Raw genomic sequence first — 14,413 nt, forward strand, 5'->3', positions numbered from 1 at the left:
CTAGCTCAGCCTTTTATTTACTGACCTGTTAAATGTGCTACCTACTAGTCAGGGATTTGCTGCTGCTGTGCTTAAGAGAGCATTCCCTTAAGTAGATTAAATTTGGTTGCCACTGTTTTGGAGATGCAAAAGTTGTTTTGTCAAAGCAGGTGTCATCTCTTCCACTTGACTGTACAGTTAACTCTGACACAGCATAGGGGAGAGCTTACTTTAGGTAAGTTTTTTTATTTAAAAATTACTTGCTTAGTATTGTTTCATGTCTTAATATGTAGCTCATTATTAGGGCTTAATTAGACCAGATGTCACTTTCTGGTGTCAGCAGGCTTGGGGTGATTATTCTCCTAAGCATTTTTTTCTGACATTATCAGTGACATTTGCAACCTGTAAAGCAAAGCTTTTGAAGTAGAAGTAAGATGGTTTTGGTGAGGGGAGGTTGAAAGAAAATTATAAGTAAAACAGAAAAATAAAACTGGATTGCTAGTCCTGTAGATGTTTTAAAACATACATCAAAGTCTGAAGCTGTATTCATATACAGGACCACACATAGGACTAAAATGTAGATGAATCTCAACCCAAAATCTGTACACAGGGCTGGGGAGTCATCACCAAGAGCATCTGGGTTATGAGAAAAGAGGAACAGAGACTTCATGCAAGCTGAATTCATTCTTCTCTTCATCCTTGAAGGTACCCAGAAGTCTTGGGCAGGTTTTCCATTTTTATGTGGCATCTCCTGGGTGGACGCATGTGCTCCGCTGCAGCACACGCCCATGGGGAGCCCGAGATGCCCGACCTTCATGTGTGTGTTAAATTGGGGAAGAACTGGAACTGCTGCACACACGCTGTGTCATCAGCCCGTGCATGTGTAAAAGCCACTGGTGTGAAATTTGCATTCAGAGCAAGAGGCTCGCGCTAAGTGGGGCAGCCTGTAAAGACCTAGACAAAAGGCTGGAGTCTCTGCTTCCCACCTGGAGAAAATCTCCAAGTGGAGAAAGCAAGTGTGTCTGGGAAACATGGACAGTCCTGCTCTTGCTACTGTTTGGGCAAGAATTTCTGTGATCCCATAGTGACAAACTGCAGCTAAAAAGATGCTGGTTTTTTCAACTAAAATTAAATGTCCAGTTCTACTGTTAGATTGTAGCTGGTGTGCTGCAGCTTCAGGGAGTGAGGCTGACAATACTGATGGCCTGGATCAAACTATGGAGCTTGATTCTTCAGCTGGGATGCAAACTGCACTGGCTCAAACAAGGTTTTTGGATTTTTTCCCCCCATACAGAATGGATTTTATGATGTAAAAATAAAAGTATGTAGTCTTTGCTTCATGCTTAATAGACATCTAACTCTTTAAATTGCCTAAACCAAATAAAATAAAGCTGTGTGCTTGCTCCGTCCTGAGCAAAGCAAAGAAAGAGCAAGAGAGATTATTTTATTTTTCTTTCACACGAACAAATCATGATAAACATTCAGGAGATCATGAGCAGCATATATGGCTCTACAATAACCTAGAAAAATAAATAAAGGTGGCTGACATCCTGCTTCCTTTAGGATGTACTGTATCATAGAAGAGAGTGGCATTTTTTTTAGTTTTCATTACAATCATTTAATGAGATATAATTTGTAAGAATCTCGTGTGCAGAGGAAGGCACCTCTTATCAAGGGGTTTTTTTTTGTTTACATGTGGAAATTGTGCAATGTGTTCACTCACCAGTATTCCTTTATGAGTACGTTTGTGAGAGAAGGAACACCTTACTAGGGATGCTTTCAAATTCGTGGCTCTGCTGCTCTAAGTACTAAGAGTAGGCTTTGGTTTACTATGCCAGACAAACAGAGATAACAACCATTAAGATACAAAAAAAAAAAAAAAAATAGTAAGAGAAAATATTACATCGTCACAACTTGGTAATCTTCTGATTACAGGGACTGTCCAAAGAAATATAAACTGAGGAAAAGATTTTGTGTCAAATGTGCCTACCTGTACAGACACTAGCTTTTCCTGTGGCACATTTACCTGCTGTGAAACTTATATCTTCAAATTAACAGCAAAAAATATATTTCTTTACTTTTCCCTTCCCAATTAAAAATAATAAAAAAGCAAATGTTTTTCAAGGACTGTGTTTTAAAATATCTGCTTCAAATCATTACTCGTAAGTATTTAGTCAGTTTCAACTTTTTCACTACTGGCTTTTACTGTGGATTAAGGAAAGTTCCTGCACTAGTAAATATTAATTAATAAAAGTCACATTTTCACAGCTTTGTCAACAAAACACAAAAAGAATTAATGAATTTTACCAAATGAGAATTCAAAGAATTTGTACATTTAACTACTCTAGCTTTACTCTAAGCTCTCTTTTCCAAATATATGTTGGGTCATGTTTCCCAAATGTATTCAGCCATGTGATATGTAGTACCAGCTCATTCATATCAGATGAAGTGTGACTGGAAATAAAGCTGGATCTTTTTAAGAAGACACAGTCTCTTTGCTCCATATTTCCAAACCAAAATAGCCAAGTTCATTGTATTTTTGCTACATTTCATTACTGCTCCTCTTCCTTCTAAGTGAAGACTAATGTAAAGACAATCACTAAAGAAGCAGCAATCATAATACCCTATACTAACTAAATTCAGACTTACGGCTACCCACAGGAGAAATACATGACAGATCCATTGTTCTGTATTAGCAGGATATTGTCCCAGTATATGAACACATGCAAACTTTGAAGGCTTTGAATATTTAAGGCAAGACACTAGTGGCTCATCCCAGTGGGAACCACAGAAAAGGGGAACCTGATTAAATTTAATGTCATTGTCACTTTTTTTCCATTGCTAAGAATTATATAGGTAGCCATAGCTACCACACTGTTCAGACACCATGACCACAATATTCTCCCTCAGAGGTTGGCGTCAAGGGCTGAATTATTCACTCCAAGAATGCGATTCATTACTAGATGTGATTCTCTCCGATTAAAAGATTTGTCAGTACATAAAATACGTGTACATATTCTAGCAGCTTATTTTAAAATCGTTGTTGTGCCCTTGCTAACCTCAAAAGACACCAGTTTTTACTGATGTAACTTAAGTTTGGAGCACATCTGCCCCATTGAGAAAGCTCAGAAGTAACTGAGTAGCTTTTTACTGTTTACTGTACAACAAATTATGAAGCTGAAAACTGAGGCAGAAATATGTAGGAGGCTGCTTGCAGACAATGCAATTAAAATAAGGATGTTTTTAAGCCAGTTTCCTAGAAATGCTTGCCTGCTTGATCTGTCCGCTTATCTATTGTTTATTCTGTCAGATGAAACCTCAAATAAATATTCTGCCTAACTGTGGAAAGCGCATAACTCTGTTTCTCCACTGCTGTTTCTGTTGCTAACTCCCAACTTCCCCAGACTTGCTTCACAGTGCTATTCCTAAGCTGGATAGACTAATTAGACTCATTTCCATCCCAAATAACTTCTGTGAGCATGCCTCATTTACCACTCACTGAGTTACATGAATAAAGAAATGTCTCTATCTGCGAGGATCTGCCCAGTGTAAAATGGCTGGTTCCTCTACCGTGGGTAGGGAATAATATTTTCTCCTGTATGTGATACTAACAGCCCATTTCATCATTTTTCCTTTATGCTCACAAGGAAAATCAAGTTCTAAAATAAATCCCTGCCTCATGGTGCTGACAAAGTTTAACACCACAGCAATCCTTCCACATACTTTGATTGCTCAGACTGAAACCCAAAGTTTTGTGGCGTTTAGGGATGCGACAGTGCTGAGCTGGAGACGGGCAGGACCATTAACATTTATGCAACTCGATCTCAACAGGGAAGCTGGCGACAGGCAAAGTGGCAGAGCGCCCTATTCTACTCCTCTAATTGTTTCCAGCAAGTAGTGTAAGGCAGGATTATGGGGAGGAGCTGGCAGGTGAGCAGAGAACTGCTTCACTCCGTGGTTTTCTCAAACCCCTTGGTCTCTGCTCGGAGTCTGTAGGAGCTGCACAGGATGCTTATTACAGATCCTGCCACATAGATACACAGGGCCCACAGACACAAAACCTGAGAGCAGAGAGAATAAACATGGACACTAAACCGGTCCATTTGTCAAAGTTGATTTGAACGAATGAATCAAAAAAGTTTCTTCTTTTTTTTTCCTTTTTATGAAACTGAGTCAGTTGCAGAGAGGCGAGTATGTTATGCATTTACTATCATTTCCCAGGAGTGTTTTTTTTTTTTTTTAATTAATTGGGCTGTTATGCTTTACAGAAAGATTTCATATCCATTATCCTATTTTGAATTCAAGAATGGGATTTCTGGATAATACAGCTAGTAATTTTTTATGTTAGTTACTATTCTAAGTTAACAATAGGTGATTCAACTAATGTAGCTTCTAATTTGCCACAAGTCTTTACTTAAATCAGGTATTCTCTCCTGCAATCAACTTTTTAAAACCGAGGTGCCTACTCCCAGCAGACAACTACTAATCTGAAGTCAGGTATCAGCAATTGTGTGGCCAGGAGGACTAGAGAAGGAATCATCCCCCTGCACTCAGCACTGGTGAGGGAGGCTGCACCTCAAATCCTGCCTTCAGTTCTGGGCCACTCACTCTACAAGAAAGACACTGAGGTGCTGGAACGTGTCCAGAGAAAGGCAATGGAGCTGGTGAAGGGTCTGGAGCACAAGTCCTGTGATGAGTGGCTGAGGGAGCTGGGGGTGTTCAGCCCGGAGAAAAAGAGGCTCAGGGGAGACATCATCACTCCCTACAACTGCCTGAGAAGAGGCTGGAGCCAGGTGGGGGTTGGTCTCTTGTGCCAAGTAACAAGCAATAGGACAAGAGGAAATGGCCTCAAGTTGTACCACAGGAGGTTTAGATTGGATATTAGAAAAAAAAAAACCAACTTAACAGAAAGGGCTGTGAAAAATAGGAATAGGCTGCCTATATAATAGAAAGTGTTGGAGTCACCATCCCTGGAGCTATTCAAAAGTCATGTAGATGTGGCACCCATGGACATGGTTTAGTGGTGGATACGGCACTGTGGGGTTAATGGTTGGACTCAACGGTCTTAGAAGTCTTTTCCAACCTAAATGACTCCGTGATTCTAAAGATGAATTAGAATTTGCTAAGACTATTCCATTTAGTAAGACCACAAGCACCTCACAATTCTGGTGTATTCAGAAACTGGAACCACTGGGGCTTCCAATAGCCCTCCCATTTTCTTAGAGGTAACCCAAATCCCAGGAAAAAAGCCTGAATTTGTGCCAGCACGTGGGGGCAGCACTGCCAACAGCTGTTGTTCTCCTGGAGGAGTGTGCAGTCCTGCTGCTGCTGTGGCTGGTCCACCATGAGTGATGGAGCGTGCCCTGCCCCAGGTACTGACAGAGAGCTACTGGCCCACTGTGCCCCTCTCCCCCCATACAGAGGGATGCTTGCACTCTGGAAGCCTCCCTCAACTACAGAAGCAAGATAATCAGAAAGCAAATATTGCCCCAATGTAGTTTTAAGTCAATATTTTGAGCTGCTGCCTGGTCTATTTGATGTCAACCAGAGGTTGGAGGTCACCTACCTGTTGATGATGGCAGCAGGGACACAGGAGGCAAGCAGCATTCTTCCTTGCCACTGTTCAGCTAGGTTTGTTTGCAGATTGAGTACGTCAATCACAGAACTCATCCCATTCTCTTCACTGGGAGCTTTCTGCTTGTGCAAAAAGGAGGAACTCAGCAAATACCCAATTCTTCTTAGTGGCAACTCCAGTCCTTCCAGAAAGCCTTTTGCCTCTCTTGAAAACTTGTGAGGGATAACAGTGATAAACCCGGAGGCAGCCTGAATGGGATCAGGATTTGGTGCTAAACATTAAAGCTTCTGCCCACAGCACTGGAGAGAAGGGGACCTCGGAGGCCATCGGGATAAAGCATGCGGAAAGCCGGAGCCAGCGCTCTGCTCCGCAAAGGAAGCCTGGCATCTAGTGGACAATAGCTGTTGCATCACTTCTGCCTTTTTGGTTAGTAGGGCTGAAGGCTAACCTATACACCACCCAGAACTCATCCTGACCCTAAGTTTGTGTGCCTTTACTGCAAGCCGTAGTCAGCTTTTGTCCTAATTGTTCCTAAAAATATCCACAGCTACTCTTAAATCAGGTCAGCTGCCACTTTTAAAGTCAAGCTCTATTATAAACAGCTCCTTCATGGAACTCACTTTTGTGACATAAATCCTTTTTTCTGTGGGTTTTTCTGCCACAATGAAAGTAAACGGCTGAACAAAACAATATTAGAAGGTATGTGAGGGAATCATGCTGAATGCCTCAGAAGGAGAGATGCAAGATACAGTATCCATAAAAGTAACTACATGAAGGACTCGTATTATCATTTAAGCTCAAATATGTTTTTATTAGTTGTTCCAAGAAGATGCAACCCCACCCCCCCCACACTTCTTTCTTTACATTCTGGAGGCAGTTTGAACACATGTTACTCTCCTTGAGTACCAAGTCAACATTTAAATGCATTATTTTTCTATTTCTTTACTTTTCTGTTCTTCTTCAGAGTTTATACTAGGCCAAGGGGTGAGTATGTGTCACCCCATGTCACCCTGTTTTGAACAGATTTGCTCCTTTCACCTAGTGCAGTATTTTTCTGTACTTACACTAAGTTGTATCTTACTATGTAACCAGTCCTATCAGAAATAATAGGATTAGCTTTAAAATAAGGTAGGAGGCAACATTATCAGGAGAGAACAAGATCTGTATAATAACTATTTTACATTTGTTAATTAAGTAAAATTGTATTACATTACGGTGCTCACAGTAGTTCAGGGGAAAAAAAAACCTTAAAATGAATCATTTTCTCATAAATAATTCATTAAGACAAAAGATGGACCTAAATCTCTGAAAAAGCCTTAGTAAGCAAAAAAAGTTGCATCTTTAAGTTGATTTTGAGCACTTTATAAATGTCGGTGTCAGTTTTCTCCCCCTGGTGGCCAGGAGAATGAGCTTGCTTTGGTTCCTAAACCAGCAACACCCCTGCTACTGCTCTTTTCCTAGACGAGGAGATTTCTGCTCAAAATGAAAATCGGTAGCAGGCCATTATTTAGCACACAAGTCATTCTTTGCTATTGACAGAAGTGGCGAGAGAATTCTTCAGAGTGGTACTCAGGACGTCAAGGGAGCAGTAACTGAACTCGTGACATGCAGATGATGGAGCTGCCTTGCCCTGGTAAAAAATTCTGTCAAAAATTATTGTTTAACCAAATTGTCACAGAAAAAGAGAGGCATAAGAATATGTATTATTATTATTATTATTGTTATTGTTGTTGTTGTTGTATTTATTGTATTTATTATATTATTATATGTATTTTTAAAGTAAAGAATCATTTACTTTAAAATCATTTGTTTGTAAAGCTCAGACAGAAGAGGCAAAAATGTTAATGACTTCACGAGTATTTGAAAACTGAGCTGTCAGCATAACAGAAGGTTAGAAAATAAGGCACCACAGTACTTGCTAGGGAATACTTAGTAAATAGCTTATGCTACTCAGATAATATATATTATGGTTATTTGTGCTTAATGTGCCATGCCAATTAAGAGGCACATTTGTTTTAATCCCAAAAGGTTTATTCTGTTTTAACTGAAAATGTCAGCAAAGCCTTAAAATGTGAAGCAAGTCTTCAGAAACCCTTATTAACCATTCCCCTTGCACTGCCCTTCAAAAAGAAGCAAATATAATCAGTTAGAAATTGAAAAAACTCAAGAGATTAATTTTGCGTGATGCCAAGCTCCTCTAATGCTAGCTCTCACAGTGAAATAAGGGACCTTTTAAAAACATGTTGTATGGGAAAAAAACAGAAACAACATGGTATTTATACGGGGCCATTGCTTGATGACTGCTTATCAGCTTGATTTCCCCACCTCTGAGGCCAAAGATGCATTGGCCAGGTGATCTCTGTGTTCTGCTCTTGGCTTTGCTGGGATTGCAGGAGGGGAAAGTTGCCCATTTCCATGCTGGCCATGCTTGTCTGTATTTCTGAAGTTCATCACAAAGTGTGGTTGGCAGCAGGGACAAGAGAACCTCTGCCAGCCCCAGCCCTTGGCAGACCAGTGAATCCCTGAGCTCAGCAACAGCTGCAGTCACTGCCAGAGGCTGGGAAGTCTGTCCATGCAGCCATGGCCTGTCTTGCCTTTTGTCCCTGAGCTAGAGAGGGGCAGAGACCATGGAACTAAAGGCAGCACACAGCTAAAGGCAGTAGCATCCATCTCTAGAACCTGTAGGTTGGTTCATCATAGCTTGAGATCCCATCCTTCATTCAGCATTTGCCTCTTCCCTCTTTTTGTTCTTATCTTAAAAGAAGGAGCTGGAAATTTGGGGGCTTATTACATCCCTGACAGTCTCATTACAACACATATTGTAAATAGACTCAAACACTATTTTTTCTCATTTGCCATACGTACATATTGACCAAAGAAAACTGTAATTTGTTAAAATCAACTGCATGGGCTTGTTCATGTGATATTTCTGTCTCATACGGTAAAAATTAATTAGAAGGGTTAACTAAGGAAAGCTTTCATGAGGTATGCATGACTTTCTGAGTTGTCCCACATTGTTCTTGCTAAAACTGGGTGCAAGAAGACAGATTACGGAGCTGGGAAAAGCAGACCAAAGAAACAGAGAAAGAGAGAGAGATAATAATTTTTAAAATGTAGTTGGAAGAGACAGCAGGAGATCATCCAGTTCTTTCTCTGCCTGAAGGCAGGATCAACTATAACTATGTCAGCTTTGACAGATGTTTGCCTAACTGGTTCCTGAAAGTTTCTAATGATGACGAATTCACAATCTCACCAGATGTTATACTCCAGTGTTTAATTATCTCTACGGTTTGAAAGAATTTCTTAAGCCTAATGCAATCTCTAGTTGTTTTGTTTCTCATGAAAATAGGGGACAGATGTTTGTCTACCTCTTGCAGTGTTTTTATGTGCACTTGCAGACATGTTCTCCTCCATATTCTCTACTTAATATTAAGCACATCCCATTTATTAAACTGTTCCTTAAAGGCCATGATCTCAAGAGCTGAGAATAAATAGAGGTTGTTTCTGAGCTATCTCAAATTCAGCAACAATAAAACAAGCTGGATGCCCCAAACTGTGTCCCAAACTGGACACAATGCTCTTGCCTTACTGGGCACCGGATATAACAGTCCTGCTCAAAGAAAACAGCAGTCTTGGGGATGTACAGTTTTAGTATGACCAAACATGGCATTTCCATTTTTCACAGTGTTGTGACCTGTTATCACTCCCAGTTCTGCTTCTCCTAAAGAATGGTTATGTAGGATATTTTTTTCCTCATCTGTTTTACCTGTATTTATGCCACTCTTCATTTTTTTCCTTTTCGATCCTGTATGGAACAGTGATTTTTGAGTAACACATAATTATTACAATTTCTTTAATTTACAAGATCATTCTGAATTTTAATCTTAAATTCAGTGCAGGACTTCCAGATGCTTACAGTCCTTTCTTACTTTGATGTCATCTGCACTTTGTATCCTGTGATCTGGATTGTAAATACAAGGATTGGACAAAAGCCACAGGAACATCCTCCCATATGATAAATTCTTCTATACTGACCACTCAGTCAGTATAGGGCCATTAATCAGTTCTGGAGTTCGATCTGGATTGCGTTTCTCCGGCTAATGGGAACGCCATAGGATACCCCAAGTCATGGATCTGTCATGACACACTACCAAAAGCCTTACTGAAGCCAACAGAGATAACATTTGCCATTTCCTCCATATTCATGAACCTTCCTGCTCTGCTTCAAAACAAGCTGAATCAGTTCATTGCACATTTTCACAAATCCATGCTGGCTGTTGCTCCCTAGGTGTGTGTGGGGTGAGGGTGTGGGTGTACATTAAGTGATTATAGCTTCTTGGCATTTTATTGGCATAATAGTTCTCTCCCATTAAAAGTGTTTCAAGCTTGGTTGTGTCCCAGACCTGAAAATTATCTTTCACTTTACAGTAAATACAAAATCTCACAACAGAGAGAGGACAGGAAATTGTCATCCTTTCCCCAAATGAGTGAAGCTTTTACTGTGTGCAAATAGTTAAATGCAGCCTAGTAACAGTAATCCTTTCTTGCAAAGTTTATAATTATATGACAGTGTTGAATTAAATGGCAGTTAAAAAATGTCATGTAAATCCTAATTTACCTGTGTGACCTTTCTAAGTACCAAAGCTTTGAAGATAGCTTCTTAGGGAGATTATCGAGTTTGGAAATAAGAAGTAAAAAATATTTCTCTAATATTAAGATATGTTTTTAAGAATGGGGCTTATTTTCCTTGAATGCAAAATAAAATGAAGCAAAATGTTCTGATTACAGAGAGAGAAATGAAGGAATTAACTCTGATCCTAGGAGTGGAAGTGTAGCTGTACCTAATCTTTTTCTGTGTGCATTTACAAAAACCACTACTCCACCTTTCAAATACCAAGATATGAAGAAACAAATTATAGTAGATTATAAAGAAACCCAAAGAAAGCATAAAAACAGCTCAAAGGATGATTTGAGTTTTTCCTCTTAGAAAAATAACTGGTCTATGTATTTTTAACAAGTGCAGGCATGGATTCTTTTAGCACTCTGTTTGCAGTAAAATGAGGGTTTATAATTTAAAAGCATTAATTAAACAGAAAGGGGTATAAAATAACACAAAAATGTATATAATGAAAGATTGTATATGCCTTGCTCCAGTTCCTTTGAGATACAGAACAGTACATGACAGAACTCTGCTACTGCTTATGAACTAATAACATGCTAGTGAACAAATTTTATTTGCTTAAGGCCAAATTCTGTTCTTGAAAGATACTCTTTCAGAAGTCCAGTTCAGCCCTTTTTTCTCTCAAAAGTACCTGGAGAAAAATAGCTGGATCATGTTTTATAAATACATTTGAAAAAAAAAAAAAAATCCACCAAACAAAACCCTGTAAAAATGTTTGGTGCAAATCTGTATTTGCTCATGTGTATTTATTTATGCAAGCACCATGTTTTGATGAATTATAGGGACAGTTATATGAATGCTGGGCCAAAGAACTTGAACTTTCTGTTCATTTTTACTCTGTCAGTTTTGGTGCTACAAAATGTCAAAAATACAACAGTACAGAAGAATTACAGCAGTGTAGCCTGATAGAAGTAAGGCAAAAAATAAGTATGGAAGCACACACTGGAAATGTATTTGTTTCAGTTGATTCAGGAGAACTAAAATATCTTTTGGCCTGCACTTTTGAGGTTATGCCCCTCTCAAAATGGTTCCTTGAAGCAAAAACCGCTTTGACTGATTTGCAAAGAATATGGGAGGTTTCAGCTCCAGGTGACAAACCAAACTCCTCAGTAATGATGCATGTTCATACAGTTCTGACACTTCTTTCTGTTTCAAAGGTCATATATTCAGCACTTCAGGAAAAATTGATTCTGATGAAGATGTATTTTTTAAAGTGTTTTTAACTCCTTATATATTAAATAAACAGCAGCTACTGCTTTCCTTTCTAGAATAATTTTCTGACTCAATACAGATTCTAAGTGCTCAGGATATGTAGGATGCCATTAAATCAGGAGTATTGAGGGATGACAAATTGGGCAGTAAATGATGATCCACATGCTATCATGAACGGATTAAAGGATCTAAAGATAGCCTGCAGTCCTATGGTGAACTCTGCATGGGTGATGTGCTGTGGGAGCAGAGTGAAATGGGAAACTCCATGATTGTCCCAATGAAACTGGTGTTCCAGCCTTAGGCAGATCTATCCACAATTCAGCAGGCGCTTGTAAGTAATATTAACCTGGAAGTCAAAACAAAAAACCCCAGCAGAAGTATCCTGGATGCATGGTTTCTGACAAGTCACAGCCTTTTGAGAGCTAGCCAGGCCTTTGATTATGGTTAGCTTGACTTCTGAGAGAGCATTTGCCCAAATGAATGAAATGGGTAGCAAGTACAATGTCTGAAATTCTACACTCAAGTTTTTCTCTCTCTTGCTTCTTAATCAAATATATATAAACTCAAAAAAGAACAACTAACTATTTCATAGAAATAGAGAAAAATAAACTGCATTTACTTTTTAAGAAGTAAAACTATATATACACACACAGACACATATATATACACACCATAAGCTCAATATTGAAATAACAGTATTGCAAAAAAATTACCTTAAATAACCTCAGGTGAGAAAAAAAATAAAGTAGTAGCAATGTTCTAGAATGATAGTAGAATAGTTGAATGGTTCATGTTCCTAGAAAATATGAACCACAACAGACAGTTTAAAAGTATCTTCATACACACAAAAAAAATGATACTTACATAAAGTAATACCAATACAAAATCTATCATACGACAAAACCAGTCTTATTCTTTTATTCTTTCCCAAATTGTAGTCTTTTTTATTGTTTGCTGAGTAGAAAAAACCACTGTCTATGCAAAGGACAGTAAAAAGGAAAAAACTCCTGGGTAAGAGAGAAGAGACAGTTCCAACCTGAGGCCGTACTCTGCAATCACTGTGCAGCTCACACAACAAAATTGGTTGGATATTCATATATTTAGGTATGGTGAGGTTGCTGCAGCAACATCATGTGCTACATACAACTCTTGATGCTTTTTCAGTGTCAGCTGAATTAGTTTTAACATTTTTATAGATTTTACAATTTTTGTTAGTTTTTTTGTTGCTATTATTATTATTACTATTATTTAGAATCAGGTATTTATTTTACAACTGGTCTTGCTGCTCACAATTTATGACAAAGCAGAAACACTTTCCACCAATCCTATAGAATATTTGGGGGCAAGCCCCAGCAGCAGTGCTGTAAGGCTTCATCTGTCACAGACCCTGCTGTTTGTACGCTACAGTACAACTTCAGTGGGTTCTCATGAGGTAGCTGAGGTAGACCTTCCCTTAATACAAAGTTGTTTGAAGTGACAGGACACAAAAAGAGCATGAATCTAAAGAACAATAGTTGAAACAACAGGCACTTATCAGGAATGGCTGTAGACACATTTTATCTTTTGGCTGATTATTTACTAGTGCACAACAATTTTACTGCCTTGCCAATTTGTAAAATGTAACACAGAATGTGACTCTTTGTACCTCACCAAGTTTTACTCCTGTTACCAAACTCCTAAAACTGAATTTCCTTCTACTAAGGACATTGCAAATTCAATTTGCATCAATTTCAAAATGAGTAATTTTAAACTGGTATCTTGTTTTCTTTTGCTTCTTTCAGTGTTCAGGCCATTATTATATATCATTGAGCTATCAACCTTCATAAAGTTCTCTGAAGGCCTACATACCATCTGGTATGCTCCTCTATCACTGGCATAGCAACAAAACTGTGTCTTAAGTAAAAACAAGTCAAATGTAACAGTTCTAATGTTGCATGTAAAGCAATTTGGTATAAAAATAGATTCTTTTCAAATTTCTGCTACCATTCTTTAAAAAAAACCAACAAAAACTCACAAATCAGCCTTCAAAACAATAGCAGACAGCAATCTGTCAGCTTTCCAGTAAGCACAAGCTGTCCAACCAGTGCCATTAGCATCTCAAAAAAGACATTTTTCCTGCCTTGCTTGCCAGGAATTCACAATAGCTTGTTAACAATACTAATACCTACCAATTACCCAGTCTTTCCAAGTTCAAAGCACTGTAAAAACTGAAGTAATCTGCCACAGCATTTTCTAGGTTCATGCTAATTCCTGTAAATGAAATGTTTTTAAAATCTGGCATGTTCTGGAGTGTTCTATTTAATCCCCTTCATTTTCACTGTTTTCTTATCTTGAACCTGCTTTTTCTCCCAAGTTCTGGAATTTATGTTTTTTTCTTATAACTTTTCCCCCAAGACTTGCTGAGTCACAAACACAGACTGAGCTGAGAATATGCTCCCCTTTACATTTGCTTTCTCCAATTTCATATTTCTATTCTCAACTTTTCAAATATACTCGTTCAGCTTTGCAGCCTCAAAGCCCATTTGTCTCTGCACATTTAACAACATTGTTTGACTTCATCCTCCAAGTCAGTAAGACAACATGACTTAACATCTATCACATGTCATCCTTGCCTCATGGAAAAAGTGGTCAATGTCTTGTCAGAGTCCTTAACCTTTAGATGAGTTGCAATAAATCAGTGTGAGGCAAGCACATCAGAGGTGCTAACAGCAGTACTAATGTTTTGCAGAGAAGCTCAGAGCTTGGCCATGGTTGTCAGGTTCCAAGGAGCCAAATTCTCTGAGCTAAAGTAAGTATCCTCATGGACCATTCTTTTTTCCTCCTCTAGCCCACACCCAGCTTTACCTCTGATGTACCTACAAGCTTCTTTATTCCCATTTTTGGGGTAACTTACCTTTTAAGTGGGTGGAATTTCAAGTTGGTAGGAGTCTGAGCTTGTGCTGACAGGCAAAACTCTCTTCCATTTT

Source organism: Poecile atricapillus, chromosome 4 (assembly GCF_030490865.1).
Source record: "Poecile atricapillus isolate bPoeAtr1 chromosome 4, bPoeAtr1.hap1, whole genome shotgun sequence".
Taxonomy (NCBI): domain Eukaryota; kingdom Metazoa; phylum Chordata; class Aves; order Passeriformes; family Paridae; genus Poecile; species Poecile atricapillus.